This window comes from Salmo salar, unplaced genomic scaffold, assembly GCF_905237065.1.
Source record: "Salmo salar unplaced genomic scaffold, Ssal_v3.1, whole genome shotgun sequence".
NCBI classification, from domain to species: Eukaryota; Metazoa; Chordata; class Actinopteri; order Salmoniformes; family Salmonidae; genus Salmo; species Salmo salar.
Genome location: NW_025548709.1, coordinates 49,403 through 62,500, shown reverse-complemented (window position 1 = coordinate 62,500; position 13,098 = coordinate 49,403). Strand labels below are relative to the sequence as shown.

Here is a 13,098-nt window from a genome sequence, read left to right as displayed (position 1 = left end):
ACATGGATCATGTAGACCAGGCTTCAGTTATAATAACATGGATAATGTTGACCAGGCTTCAGTTAAAATAACATGGATCATGTAGACCAGGCTTCAGTTATAATAACATGGATCATGTTGACCAGGCTTCAGTTATAATAACAGATGGATCATGTAGACCAGGCTTCAGTTATAATAACATGGATCATGTAGACCAGGCTTCAGTTACAATAACATGGATCATGTTGACCAGGCTTCAGTTATAATAACATGGATCATGTAGACCAGGCTTCAGTTATAATAACATGGATCATGTTGACCAGGCTTCTGTTATAATAACAGATGGATCATGTTGACCAGGCTTCTGTTATAATAACAGATGGATCATGTTGACCAGGCTTCAGTTATAATAACATGGATCATGTAGACCAGGCTTCAGTTATAATAACATGGATCATGTAGACCAGGCTTCAGTTATAATAACATGGATCATGTAGACCAGGCTTCAGTTATAATAACATGGATCATGTAGACCAGGCTTCAGTTATTATAACATGGATCATGTAGACCAGGCTTCAGTTATAATAACAGATGGATCATGTTGACCAGGCTTCAGTTATAATAACATGGATCATGTTGACCAGGCTTCAGTTATAATAACAGATGGATAATGTTGACCAGGCTTCAGTTAAAATAACATGGATCATGTTGACCAGGCTTCAGTTATAATAACAGATGGATCATGTAGACCAGGCTTCAGTTATAATAACATGGATCATGTAGACCAGGCTTCAGTTGTAATAACATGGATCATGTTGACCAGGCTTCAGTTACAATAACATGGATCATGTTGACCAGGCTTCAGTTATAATAACATGGATCATGTAGACCAGGCTTCAGTTATAATAACATGGATCATGTTGACCAGGCTTCTGTTATAATAACAGATGGATCATGTAGACCAGGCTTCAGTTATAATAACATGGATCATGTAGACCAGGCTTCAGTTATAATAACATGGATCATGTAGACCAGGCTTCAGTTATAATAACATGGATCATGTAGACCAGGCTTCAGTTATAATAACATGGATCATGTTGACCAGGCTTCAGTTATAATAACATGGATCATGTTGACCAGGCTTCAGTTATAATAACAGATGGATAATGTTGACCAGGCTTCAGTTATAATAACATGGATCATGTTGACCAGGCTTCAGTTATAATAACAGATGGATAATGTTGACCAGGCTTCAGTTAAAATAACATGGATCATGTAGACCAGGCTTCAGTTATTATAACATGGATCATGTAGACCAGGCTTCAGTTATAATAACAGATGGATCATGTTGACCAGGCTTCAGTTATAATAACATGGATCATGTTGACCAGGCTTCAGTTATAATAACATGGATCATGTAGACCAGGCTTCAGTTATAATAACATGGATCATGTTGACCAGGCTTCAGTTATAATAACAGATGGATCATGTAGACCAGGCTTCAGTTATAATAACAGATGGATCGTGTTGACCAGGCTTCAGTTATAATAACATGGATCATGTTGACCAGGCTTCAGTTATAATAACATGGATCATGTTGACCAGGCTTCAGTTATAATAACATGGATCATGTAGACCAGGCTTCAGTTATAATAACATGGATCATGTTGACCAGGCTTCAGTTATAATAACAGATGGATCATGTAGACCAGGCTTCAGTTATAATAACAGATGGATCATGTAGACCAGGCTTCAGTTATAATAACATGGATCATGTTGACCAGGCTTCAGTTATAAACTTTGGTAGAGGAGCGTCTAGGCATTGAAGAAAGCCGTACCATAAAAAAAGCAATTGAATTTAGTTTTATTTTATTCAGTTTTTTCCCAATGTCTGATATGAACAATTTCACTACTATCTCAAATCCCAGGTCACTGAATTGTATTATTTACCTCAAATCAAAGATTCAAACATTGTGCGTGTTTGTTTTCAGAACAGTATATCTGTTACCTTTTCATTTAAATTGACTGACTGACTGACTGACTGATTTATGGACTGATTGATGATTGATGGACTGACTGACTGACTGATTGACTGATTGATGATTGATGGACTGACTGACTGATTGATTGATTGATGAATGATGGACTGACTGACTGATTGATTGATTGATGAATGATGGACTGACTGACGACTGACTGACTGACTGACTGACTGACTGACTGACTGACTGACTGACTGATTGATGGACTGACTGACTGACTGACGGACGGACTGATTGATGATTGATGGACTGACTGACTGATTGATTGATGATCGATGGACTGACTGACTGACTGATTGATGGACTGATTGATGATTGATGGACTTACTGACTGATGGACTGATTGATGATTGATGGACTGACTGACTGATTGATTGATTGATGAATGATGGACTGACTGACTGACTGATTGATGGACTGATTGATGATTGATGGACTGACTGACTGACTGAAGGACTGATTGATGATTGATGGACTGACTGACTGACTGACTGACTGACTGACTGACTGATTGATGGACTGACTGATGATTGATGGACTGACTGACTGATGGACTGACTGACTGATTGATTGATGAATGATGGACTGACTGACTGACTGATTGATTGATGAATGATGGACTGACTGACTGATTGATGGACTGACTGATGATTGATGGACTGACTGACTGATGGACTGACTGACTGATTGATTGATGAATGATGGACTGACTGACTGACTGATTGATGGACTGATTGATGATTGATGGACTGACTGACTGATTGATGGACTGATTGATGATTGATGGACTGACTGACTGATTGATGGACTGATTGATGATTGATGGACTGACTGACTGACTGATTGATTGATGAATGATGGACTGACTGACTGATTGATTGATTGATGAATGATGGACTGACTGACTGACTGATTGATTGATGAATGATGGACTGACTGACTGATTGATTGATTGATGATTGATGGACTGACTGACTGACTGATTGATTGATGATTGATGGACTGACTGACTGACTGATTGATGAATGATGGACTGACTGACTGATTGATTGATTGATGAATGATGGACTGACTGACTGACTGATTGATTGATGAATGATGGACTGACTGACTGATTGATTGATTGACTGATGAATGATGTATTAATGAATTGCACACCTCAAATCTCTGGTTCTGGACCTTCTTGCCCTTCTTGTTCCAGACTATGTTGGGCGGAGGGTCTCCAGTGGCCTGACAGACGAAGGAGGCAACCCCCTCCCTGCACCCCGGTCTGGTCCTCTGGGGTCCGTGTGAACTTTGGTGGCGCTGGAGAAGAAGGAAAAACACAACGACACAACAGGGTTAGAAGGAGATAAACAACAACAACAACGACAACATCAACAACATCCTCATCAACAACATCAACAACAACAACATCAACAACAACAACATCAACAACAACAACATCAACAACATCCTCATCAACAACAACAACAACGTCAACAACAACAACAACATCAACAACAACAACAACATCAACAACAACAACAATCAACAACAATAACAGGGTTAGGTTAGAGACACAACAACATCAATAACAACAACATCAACAACAACAACAGGGTTAGGTTAGAGACAAAACAACATCAACAACAACAACATCAACAACATCCTCTTCAACAACAACAATAGGGGATGTAGTGTGTGGTAAATGATCTGGGGTCAGGTGTGTAAAGAAAGGAAGGGGAGTGGAAGGGAGGGGGAGGGAGAGAAGGAGAGAGAGAGATACCGCTGTACACAGAGCTGAGAGAAGGAGAGAGAGATACCGCTGTACACAGAGCTGAGAGAAGGAGAGAGAGATACCGCTGTACACAGAGCTGAGAGAAGGAGAGAGAGATACCGCTGTACACAGAGCTGAGAGAATGAGAGAGAGATACCGCTGTACACAGAGCTGAGAGAAGGAGAGAGAGATACCGCTGTACACAGAGCTGAGAGAAGGAGAGAGAGATACCGCTGTACACAGAGCTGAGAGAAGGAGAGAGAGATACCGCTGTACACAGAGCTGAGAGAAGGAGAGAGAGATACTGCTGTACACAGAGCTGAGAGAAGGAGAGAGAGATACCGCTGTACACAGAGCTGAGAGAATGAGAGAGAGATACCGCTGTACACAGAGCTGAGAGAAGGAGAGAGAGATACCGCTGTACACAGAGCTGAGAGAAGGAGAGAGAGATACTGCTGTACACAGAGCTGAGAGAAGGAGAGAGAGATACCGCTGTACACAGAGCTGAGAGAATGAGAGAGAGATACCGCTGTACACAGAGCTGAGAGAAGGAGAGAGAGATACCGCTGTACACAGAGCTGAGAGAAGGAGAGAGAGATACTGCTGTACACAGAGCTGAGAGAAGGAGAGAGAGATACCGCTGTACACAGAGCTGAGAGAAGGAGAGAGAGATACCGCTGTACACAGAGCTGAGAGAATGAGAGAGAGATACCGCTGTACACAGAGCTGAGAGAAGGAGAGAGAGATACCGCTGTACACAGAGCTGAGAGAAGGAGAGAGAGATACTGCTGTACACAGAGCTGAGAGAAGAGAGAGAGAGATACCGCTGTACACAGAGCTGAGAGAAGGAGAGAGAGATACCGCTGTACACAGAGCTGAGAGAAGGAGAGAGAGATACCGCTGTACACAGAGCTGAGAGAAGGAGAGAGAGATACTGCTGTACACAGAGCTGAGAGAAGAGAGAGAGAGATACCGCTGTACACAGAGCTGAGAGAAGGAGAGAGAGATACCGCTGTACACAGAGCTGAGAGAAGGAGAGAGAGATACCGCTGTACACAGAGCTGAGAGAAGGCGAGAGAGATACTGCTGTACACAGAGCTGAGAGAAGAGAGAGAGAGATACCGCTGTACACAGAGCTGAGAGAAGGAGAGAGAGATACCGCTGTACACAGAGCTGAGAGAAGGAGAGAGAGATACCGCTGTACACAGAGCTGAGAGAAGGAGAGAGAGAGATACCGCTGTACACAGAGCTGAGAGAAGAGAGAGAGAGATACCGCTGTACACAGAGCTGAGAGAAGGAGAGAGAGATACTGCTGTACACAGAGCTGAGAGAAGGAGAGAGAGATACCGCTGTACACAGAGCTGAGAGAAGGAGAGAGAGATACCGCTGTACACAGAGCTGAGAGAAGGAGAGAGAGATACCGCTGTACACAGAGCTGAGAGAAGGAGAGAGAGATACCGCTGTACACAGAGCTGAGAGAAGGAGAGAGAGATACCGCTGTACACAGAGCTGAGAGAAGGAGAGAGAGATACTGCTGTACACAGAGCTGAGAGAAGAGAGAGAGAGATACTGCTGTACACAGAGCTGAGAGAAGGAGAGAGAGATACCGCTGTACACAGAGCTGAGAGAAGGAGAGAGAGAATACCGCTGTACACAGAGCTGAGAGAAGGAGAGAGAGATACCGCTGTACACAGAGCTGAGAGAAGGAGAGAGAGATACTGCTGTACACAGAGCTGAGAGAAGAGAGAGAGAGATACCGCTGTACACAGAGCTGAGAGAAGGAGAGAGAGATACCGCTGTACACAGAGCTGAGAGAAGGAGAGAGAGATACCGCTGTACACAGAGCTGAGAGAAGGAGAGAGAGATACTGCTGTACACAGAGCTGAGAGAAGAGAGAGAGAGATACTGCTGTACACAGAGCTGAGAGAAGGAGAGAGAGATACCGCTGTACACAGAGCTGAGAGAAGGAGAGAGAGATACCGCTGTACACAGAGCTGAGAGAAGAGGGAGAGAGAGATACCGCTGTACACAGAGCTGAGAGAAGGAGAGAGAGATACTGCTGTACACAGAGCTGAGAGAAGGAGAGAGAGATACCGCTGTACACAGAGCTGAGAGAAGGAGAGAGAGATACCGCTGTACACAGAGCTGAGAGAAGGAGAGAGAGATACCGCTGTACACAGAGCTGAGAGAAGGAGAGAGAGATACTGCTGTACACAGAGCTGAGAGAAGGAGAGAGATACCGCTGTACACAGAGCTGAGAGAAGGAGAGAGAGATACCGCTGTACACAGAGCTGAGAGAAGGAGAGAGAGATACCGCTGTACACAGAGCTGAGAGAAGGAGAGAGAGATACCGCTGTACACAGAGCTGAGAGAATGAGAGAGAGATACCGCTGTACACAGAGCTGAGAGAAGGAGAGAGAGATACCGCTGTACACAGAGCTGAGAGAAGGAGAGAGAGATACTGCTGTACACAGAGCTGAGAGAAGGAGAGAGAGATACCGCTGTACACAGAGCTGAGAGAATGAGAGAGAGATACCGCTGTACACAGAGCTGAGAGAAGGAGAGAGAGATACCGCTGTACACAGAGCTGAGAGAAGGAGAGAGAGATACTGCTGTACACAGAGCTGAGAGAAGGAGAGAGAGATACCGCTGTACACAGAGCTGAGAGAAGGAGAGAGAGATACCGCTGTACACAGAGCTGAGAGAATGAGAGAGAGATACCGCTGTACACAGAGCTGAGAGAAGGAGAGAGAGATACCGCTGTACACAGAGCTGAGAGAAGGAGAGAGAGAGATACTGCTGTACACAGAGCTGAGAGAAGAGAGAGAGAGATACCGCTGTACACAGAGCTGAGAGAAGGAGAGAGAGATACCGCTGTACACAGAGCTGAGAGAAGGAGAGAGAGATACCGCTGTACACAGAGCTGAGAGAAGGAGAGAGAGATACTGCTGTACACAGAGCTGAGAGAAGAGAGAGAGAGATACCGCTGTACACAGAGCTGAGAGAAGGAGAGAGAGATACCGCTGTACACAGAGCTGAGAGAAGGAGAGAGAGATACCGCTGTACACAGAGCTGAGAGAAGGCGAGAGAGATACTGCTGTACACAGAGCTGAGAGAAGAGAGAGAGAGATACCGCTGTACACAGAGCTGAGAGAAGGAGAGAGAGATACTGCTGTACACAGAGCTGAGAGAAGGAGAGAGAGATACCGCTGTACACAGAGCTGAGAGAAGGAGAGAGAGAGATACCGCTGTACACAGAGCTGAGAGAAGAGAGAGAGAGATACCGCTGTACACAGAGCTGAGAGAAGGAGAGAGAGATACTGCTGTACACAGAGCTGAGAGAAGGAGAGAGAGATACCGCTGTACACAGAGCTGAGAGAAGGAGAGAGAGATACCGCTGTACACAGAGCTGAGAGAAGGAGAGAGAGATACCGCTGTACACAGAGCTGAGAGAAGGAGAGAGAGATACCGCTGTACACAGAGCTGAGAGAAGGAGAGAGAGATACCGCTGTACACAGAGCTGAGAGAAGGAGAGAGAGATACTGCTGTACACAGAGCTGAGAGAAGAGAGAGAGAGATACTGCTGTACACAGAGCTGAGAGAAGGAGAGAGAGATACCGCTGTACACAGAGCTGAGAGAAGGAGAGAGAGATACCGCTGTACACAGAGCTGAGAGAAGGAGAGAGAGATACCGCTGTACACAGAGCTGAGAGAAGGAGAGAGAGATACTGCTGTACACAGAGCTGAGAGAAGAGAGAGAGAGATACCGCTGTACACAGAGCTGAGAGAAGGAGAGAGAGATACCGCTGTACACAGAGCTGAGAGAAGGAGAGAGAGATACCGCTGTACACAGAGCTGAGAGAAGGAGAGAGAGATACTGCTGTACACAGAGCTGAGAGAAGAGAGAGAGAGATACTGCTGTACACAGAGCTGAGAGAAGGAGAGAGAGATACCGCTGTACACAGAGCTGAGAGAAGGAGAGAGAGATACCGCTGTACACAGAGCTGAGAGAAGAGAGAGAGAGAGATACCGCTGTACACAGAGCTGAGAGAAGGAGAGAGAGATACTGCTGTACACAGAGCTGAGAGAAGGAGAGAGAGATACCGCTGTACACAGAGCTGAGAGAAGGAGAGAGAGATACCGCTGTACACAGAGCTGAGAGAAGGAGAGAGAGATACCGCTGTACACAGAGCTGAGAGAAGGAGAGAGAGATACAGCTGTACACAGAGCTGAGAGAAGGAGAGAGAATACCGCTGTACACAGAGCTGAGAGAAGGAGAGAGAGATACCGCTGTACACAGAGCTGAGAGAAGGAGAGAGAGATACCGCTGTACACAGAGCTGAGAGAAGGAGAGAGAGATACCGCTGTACACAGAGCTGAGAGAAGGAGAGAGAGATACCGCTGTACACAGAGCTGAGAGAAGGAGAGAGAGATACCGCTGTACACAGAGCTGAGAGAAGGAGAGAGAGATACCGCTGTACACAGAGCTGAGAGAAGGAGAGAGAGATACCGCTGTACACAGAGCTGAGAGAAGGAGAGAGAGATACTGCTGTACACAGAGCTGAGAGAAGGAGAGAGATACCGCTGTACACAGAGCTGAGAGAAGGAGAGAGAGATACCGCTGTACACAGAGCTGAGAGAAGGAGAGAGAGATACCGCTGTACACAGAGCTGAGAGAAGGAGAGAGAGATACCGCTGTACACAGTGTGTGGAGGGATGTGCATGTCTGTTGGGTGTCTGATTTGTGTGTGTATTTTGTTCGTTCCAATGTTGTGTGTGTGTGTGTATTCTGTGTGTGTGTGTGTGTGCTGTGTGTGTATTCTGTGTGTGTGTGCTTTGCGTGTGTGTGTGCTGTGTGTGTATTCTGTGTGTGTGTGCTTTGCGTGTGTGTGTGCTGTGTGTGTATTCCGTGTGTGTGTGTTTTGCGTGTGTGTGTGCTGTGTGTGTATTCTGTGTGTGTGTGCTTTGCGTGTGTGTGTGCTGTGTGTGTATTCTGTGTGTGTGTGCTTTGCGTGTGTGTGTGCTGTGTGTGTATTCTGTGTGTGTGTGCTTTGCGTGTGTGTGTGCTGTGTGTGTATTCCGTGTGTGTGTGCTTTGCGTGTGTGTGTGCTGTGTGTGCTGTGTGTGTATTCCGTGTGTGTACCATGTTGTTCCTCTGTCCCCATATCAGAAAAGGAGCTTAATATGAGTTTTTTTCTCGGTCATAAAGGATTTATAAAGACTTACTCCTGACGCGCACACTAATACCAGGCCTTTCTATCGTTGTTACCGATATCATAACCCCCCCACACACACACACACACACACACACACACACACACACACACACACACACACACACACACACACACACGGTCCAACAGCACTGTGGATTGGGACATGACATGAAAGATTCCGGCGGTCGTGCGTCAGTCACGGAAGGCAGGATCGTCAGCGAGAGCTCTGGTTAATGGTGTTCCCATTCCGACCCAGCAGAAAATCCCTACTTAAGGGCTTACAGACCGCCTGGCCGACAAAGAGAAAGAAATTGCTTTTTGCCATGTAAAAGAAGAGGGAGAGGGAGAGGGAGAGAGGGAGAGAGAGAGAGAGAGAGAGAGAGAGACAAAGAAAGCGAGAGAGTGAGAGAGAGGGAGAGGAGAGAGAGGGAGAAAGAGAGGGAGAGGAGAGAGAGGGAGAGAGAGAGGGAGAAAGAGAGAGAGAGAGAGGAGAGAAACAGACAGACAGTAGGAAAGGTTGAAGAGGGAGAGAGTGAGAGAGTTAGTGGGACAGGGAGAAGGGAAAGGAGAGAGAGAGAGGAGATGGTGATGAAGGATATAGAGAGAGGAAGAGGAGAGAGAACTGACAAACCAGCGGTAATACCAAATATGGACAATGCGTTCCGAGCTACCCCCTCACCTTCCTCACTACGAGACCTGAATGCAGTGCGTGCATCTCTGTCTGTGAGGAGCGGGGGAATCTCTGCTTTATTCTGTGTACTAATCTCTCAACCACAAAACAAATGAAAAGTGTAAAGCCAGGGTTCTGACGTCTGTCTGTCTGTCTGTCTGTCTGTCTGTCTGTCTGTCTGTCGTCTGTCTGTCGTCGTCTGTCTGTCTGTCTGTCTGCGTCTGTCTGTCTGTCTGTCTGTCTGTCTGTCTGTCTGTCTGTCTGTCTGTCTGTCTGTCTGTCTGTCTGTCTCTCTCTCTCTCTCTCTCTCTCTCTCTCCCCATTCTCTATCCATCTCCATCACTCTAGCATCCATCCCCACCTTCTCTATCTCCATCACTCTTTTCCTCTTGTCAATCTATGCCCTAATTCTGTCTTTATATTTGTCTTTTCCTCTCATCTCTAGTTTTTATATTTTATTTTTTCAATTTAAAGTTTAATAAAGATTTCTTGTTTTTCAATCCACAAAGGTTTTAGATTTTTGACCTATTCTGTCTCGCTCTTCTCCACCATTTGTATTTGTATTGATTATGCCAAGGCAGCAGTGTCACGTCCTGACCAGTAAAAGGGGTTATTTGTTATTGTAGTTTGGTCAGGACGTGGCAGGGGGTGTTTGTTTTGTGTGTTTCGGGGTTTTTGGTTTATGTTCTACGTTTTCTTTTCTATGTGGGTTTTCTAGTTTTTCTATTTCTATGTTAGTTTTGGGAATGACCTCCAATTAGATCTAATGTTTTCTATTTCTATGTGGGTTTTCTAGTTTTTCTATTTCTATGTTAGTTTTGGGAACGACCTCCAATAACCCCCTTGCCACGCCCTGACGAAACTACAATAACAAATAACATATTTTACTGGTCAGGACGTGACAAGCAGCTACTCTTCCTGGGGTTTATTATGGATCCCCATTAGTTCCTGCCAAGGCAGCAGCTACTCTTCCTGGGGTTTATTATGGATCCCCATTAGTTCCTGCCAAGGCAGCAGCTACTCTTCCTGGGGTTTATTATGGATCCCCATTCGTTCCTGCCAAGGCAGCAGCTACATTAGTTCCTGCCAAGGCAGCAGCTACTCTTCCTGGGGTTTATTATGGATCCCCATTAGTTCCTGCCAAGGCAGCAGCTACTCTTCCTGGGGTTTATTATGGATCCCCATTAGTTCCTGCCAAGGCAGCAGCTACTCTTCCTGGGGTTTATTATGGATCCCCATTAGTTCCTGCCAAGGCAGCAGCTACTCTTCCTGGGGTTTATTATGGATCCCCATTAGTTCCTGCCAAGGCAGCAGCTACTCTTCCTGGGGTTTATTATGGATCCCCGTTAGTTCCTGCCAAGGCAGCAGCTACTCTTCCTGGGGTTTATTATGGATCCTCATTACTTCCTGTCTATTATGACAGCTTCCTCTTTTGTTCAGTTTAGTCACATGATTTCTCAATTTGCAGTACGTTTGCCAATCGATTGTGCAGCCAGACTTATTTGCCATTTATTTTGCCTCATCCCTCTCAACCATACCATTTATTTCAATTCCTCATCAATCCACTGGGATTTAACAGTTTTTACTGTATTTTTCGTAATGGGTGCTTATTAGTAACTGGGATAAGAAATGTCATAAATGTGTCAGGTGCAACGTCTGTTTGCTTCTCATTACACACCACAGACCAACAAATATTCTTTACATCAACATAGGAATCACAAAAAAATGTATTGGATGACCTCTCATACACTATATTAGGCCCAGCCTTTGGAACTTTGGTTTTCCTAGATATGGCTGCTGTATCATGATCATTACATTCAATGGATCTGGATTCTGCTTTCAAGCACATTTCTGCAAAATTATTAAAGATGTGATCAATACATGTTGATGATTACATTCCTATTCTGTCAGTAACTGCTAGGTTGATTGATAATCTGAACCAGGTTACATGTACCCCTCTTTTCTCCCCATCACTCCGTTTCTCTCCCCCTCTAGACACATGCAATCTTCCTCCCCCTTCTCCGTCCCTTTGTGACCCTCTCTGCCCTTTCTTCCCCTCCTCCTTTCTCTCCACCTCTCATCCTCCCCTTCTCTCTCAGGGTGAGACTTAATGAGAGGGGAGCTCCCTCCCGTATGCTCCATACAATCTCTCTCTCTTCCTTCTCTCTCTACTTCTGAGAAGAGGAGCTTCTGTATGCTCCACACTTTCTCTCTCTCTGCACCCCAATCTCTCTATCTGCATTTTATCTCTCCCTCTCTCTCTACCTGCATTTTATCTCTCCCTCTCTCTCTACCTGCATTTTATCTCTCCCTCTCTCTCTATCTGCATTTTATCTCTCCCTCTCTCTGTATCTCATGTGCATCTCTCCCTCTCTCTGGATCTCATGTGCATCTCTCTCTCTCTCTCTCTCTCTCTCTCTCTCTCTCTCCCCAGGAGGGTAGGAAAGGACAGAGAGATAGTGAGTGAGAGAGAGAGCTTAGGTTCTGTATCTCCTAACCCTAGAAGATAACAACAGAGAATAGACAGAACAAAATGAGATGAGAGGTCCTTAGTGTTTGGACATTACACAGACTTAGAGTGTTAGAACAGACAGGTCGTTAGGGAAAGAGCCTTCAGACAGCATCTCTACACGTCATTTATCACTGGGCTTTACTAGTGGGAAAGAGCCTTCAGACAGTATCTCTACACGTCATTTATCACTGGGCTTTACTAGTGGGAAAGAGCCTTCAGACAGTATCTCTACACATCATTTATCACTGGGCTTTACTAGTGGGAAAGAGCCTTCAGACAGCATCTCTACACGTCATTTATCACTGGGCTTTACTAGTGGGAAAGAGCCTTCAGACAGTATCTCTACACGTCATTTATCACTGGGCTTTACTAGTGGGAAAGAGCCTTCAGACAGTATCTCTACACGTCATTTATCACTGGGCTTTACTAGTGGGAACGAGCCTTCAGACAGCATCTCTACACGTCATTTATCACTGGGCTTTACTAGTGGGAAAGAGCCTTCAGACAGCATCTCTACACGTCATTTATCACTGGGCTTTACTAGTGGGAAAGAGCCTTCAGACAGTATCTCTACACGTCATTTATCACTGGGCTTTACTAGTGGGAAAGAGCCTTCAGACAGTATCTCTACACATCATTTATCACTGGGCTTTACTAGTGGGAAAGAGCCTTCAGACAGTATCTCTACACGTCATTTATCACTGGGCTTTACTAGTAGGAAAGAGCCTTCAGACAGCATCTCTACACGTCATTTATCACTGGGCTTTACTAGTGGGAAAGAGCCTTCAGACAGTATCTCTACACGTCATTTATCACTGGGCTTTACTAGTGGGAAAGAGCCTTCAGACAGCATCTCTACACGTCATTTATCACTGGGCTTTACTAGTGGGAAAGAGCCTTCAGACAGCATCTCTACACGT

At 45.4% G+C, this 13,098-nt stretch overlaps 1 pseudogene; it reads right to left on the bottom strand.

Annotated features, from left to right (window-relative positions):
• LOC106591273 (receptor-type tyrosine-protein phosphatase delta-like) overlaps nucleotides 1-13,098 on the bottom strand; it is a 40,146-nt pseudogene that overhangs the window by 12,732 nt on the left and 14,316 nt on the right.